Genomic DNA, 2,966 nt, shown 5'->3' on the forward strand with positions numbered 1-2,966 from the left:
TTGGCAGGAGAGTAGAAATTGCTGGCATTTTTCGTAGTCATCTTTGCTATTTCTGTGGTTTCCTTATTGTCCTTGATGGCTGACTATGTATTACCTTTTGCAATCCGGAAAAGCCCACGTAACAGTTAACTGAGCCTCCCCACTCCCCTCGCCTGCCACCATCTGGCTACTTGATTCCCAGGGACTCATGAAGATTCAGGTGTTCCACGTTGTCTTAGGCAGCATTACTGAGGCTTGGGCAGGGTGGGGGTGGGGGTGGCAGTAGGGAGGGGTTGTGTCAGAGAGAGAGAGCCCTGGTTCTCATAAATAGTTAAGGGTTGAAGAGATGGGTGTCTTGTGGTCATGGGGTTTGGTGCTATCCTAAGACTCCTAGATGGACAAAAAGAATGCGTTAAGCTAAGCACAAGTTTGAAATTCAAGTTTGGAACCCTGGCCATCAGTCGGGGCAAAAATTGAAAAAACTAAAACCCAAATCAGTAACAGCTCACCATGTCTTAAAAAATAAAGGGAGTTTATTGATACATGTAACCAAAAGCCTAGGGCCCTAGAGCTTCAGGCATGGCTGGATCTAGGTGCTCAAATGTTGCCTTCCAGAATCTTCAAGGCTCTATTTTCCTCTGTGCTGTCTCTGCTCTGAGTCGGGCTGTCTACATGCGGTGGCAAGATAACCCATTGGCAGCTCCAGGCTCCAGTTCTAGTAGCTTAGCAATCCTAACAGACACAGGGCTTCTCTCTCACTGGGCCTCTAGAAAAAGTCACAGGGAGGCCCTGATTGGCCCGGCATGGCTTTTCTGCCCACCCCTGAACCATGAGCTAGGGTGCTGATTGGCTGGTCCTGGGTCACGAGATCATCTGGCCACCAAGGGGATGGGGTCAGCTCTACCAGAATCTGAGGCCTGAGAGGGAGGGAGGGGTTGTGCTCACAGGACAATGGGGGGGGGGGGGGGCGGCTGTTTGCAGAGGGCACAACTCCTCTCCAGGAGCTGTGCTCCATGAAGTGCAGAAATGCCTTTTATCAGGAAGGCAGGATTAATCAAAGCACCCTGCCCTCAGCTCTCCCAAAGAGCGGACAAGGGAGGCCGACATGGGGGTGGGATGGGGGCAGGGAGAGGAGTAAAGGGTGTGTGTGGGGGGTGACAGTGGTGGAGGGGAGTCCTGTCCTGCCTGAAGACCAGAAGGCAGGGCAGTTCAGAGTCAGCAAGGGGCTGTGGCTACATCAGCCCCCCTTCCAGATCTCAGTATCCCCATGGGTACAGAGAGGTTGATCTGACTGAAGCTGACAGGTTTTAGCATGGTGCTGTGTATCCTTGGATGAAATTATCGGGGAATAGCTGCCTTTCCCTTTCCAGTGACTCGGAATGATTTCTTAATGGAAATCTAGTTTATTGCTGTGATCCATGCTGGCAGGGAATGATACCATTTTTTTCCAGGAGGGGCCTTTTAGCTTGGTTGTAAATGAAGGGGAGTTTGGAGGCTATTTCTGGCAAAGACTGAGGTGGGTGAACAATGTGGGGTTGGGAAATGTCAGGAGCCCTTGGGGAGAAACCTGAGTCAGGGTCTGGGAAGAAGGGCTGGTGCGGAGAGCAAGGAGGGGCTGGGCAGCTGGGAGGGGAGCTGGTGGGACAGGAATGTCACTCCTCCCGGCACCTGTCCCCAGGCTTGGAGACCTTTGACCCCATCCCACAAACACTCCTGGAGAGAAAGGCGAGGAGGGAAGCCTCCTCAGTGCCATCAGGTACCTGCGTCTAAAATAGAGATGTTAGTAGCAAACTACTGAGAGTCTGACATGGGCTGGGGGCTGTTCTAAGTGTGTACAGGGCTTCCCTCAGTCAAGCCTCACAAGTGTATGAAACAGGCATGGCTATTAGCCGCGTCCTACAAGTGGGGAATCTGAGCTCAGAGACATGAAGCGCCTTGCTCAAGGACACTCAGCTGGTGAGCAATGGAGCCACGATCAACAACTGGGTGCCTGTAAGGATGGGCAGGCTAGGCTTGGAGGCAAGCGATGGTCAGGACACGACTGCTGGGTGAGCCAGCGGAGGAAGGCAGGAAACTCAACTAACTTGAGGAAGGAGGGTGGGAATCTGGAAAAGGCAACCCTTAATCTGGGCCTTGAAGGAGCTATACAATTTAGACAGGCTGAAATGTGCAAGGAAGAGTTTTCCAGTGGGAGGGAACAGCATAAACAAAGGCATAGAGGCAAGCAGGTGCAGGGGACATTTGGGACAGGACAAGCAGCCTGGCAGGGTCTCCCCCAGTGCTTTTGGGTCACAAAGCCACTTGAGCAGTGGGATGAGGGTGGTACTACTGCACCCTGAAAGGGCCTTGAGGCCTGGAATTGCCAGCATTTGGGGGGACGGCTGCGGGATGGCTCTCCCCAAACCGCGGGTAGTTTCAACCCGTGAAACCACACAAGGGGGCAAGGGGGGAAAGCCTTGGGTCCCAGAGCCAGGACTGGAGGATGCGGAGGCACAGAAAGCCTTGCTCCCCTTGGGCCTACGTGGAGGAGTCCGCTGCAGTCTGGGAGGCTGTGGATGGACAGGAAGCCGGCCATTCCTTCCGTGAGCCAGAGAATGGCCTCTGTGTGAGCCACAACAAAAAGGCTTTTCTGCCAAGTTGGAGGGGGAGGAAGAGGCCAGTTGGCCCCTGCCCCAGCCTGAAAGGGGGCTCTGTTGGTGGCCCTGGGGTCTTCGATGCCTAGAATGTATGGGGAGGGAAGGCCAGGGTGGGCAGAGGCCTCCTCATCCTTATCTCTGTTCTCCAGCAGCACCAGGGTGAGCTGGGCCTGAGCTGCTGTGCAAGACAATCTGTCTGGGTTCTTCTCCCAGCATGGCCATTTCCTAGCTGTGTGACTTTAGCCAAGTCACTCAACTTCTCTGAGCCCTGCTTTTCTCATGAGTAAACTGTAAGTGGAGGAGTATGCACGGCCACTGGGGTCGCGATTGCACACTGAGCAGTTGCTGAGT

This window comes from Acinonyx jubatus, chromosome E2, assembly GCF_027475565.1.
Source record: "Acinonyx jubatus isolate Ajub_Pintada_27869175 chromosome E2, VMU_Ajub_asm_v1.0, whole genome shotgun sequence".
In the NCBI taxonomy this organism is placed as follows: Eukaryota; Metazoa; Chordata; class Mammalia; order Carnivora; family Felidae; genus Acinonyx; species Acinonyx jubatus.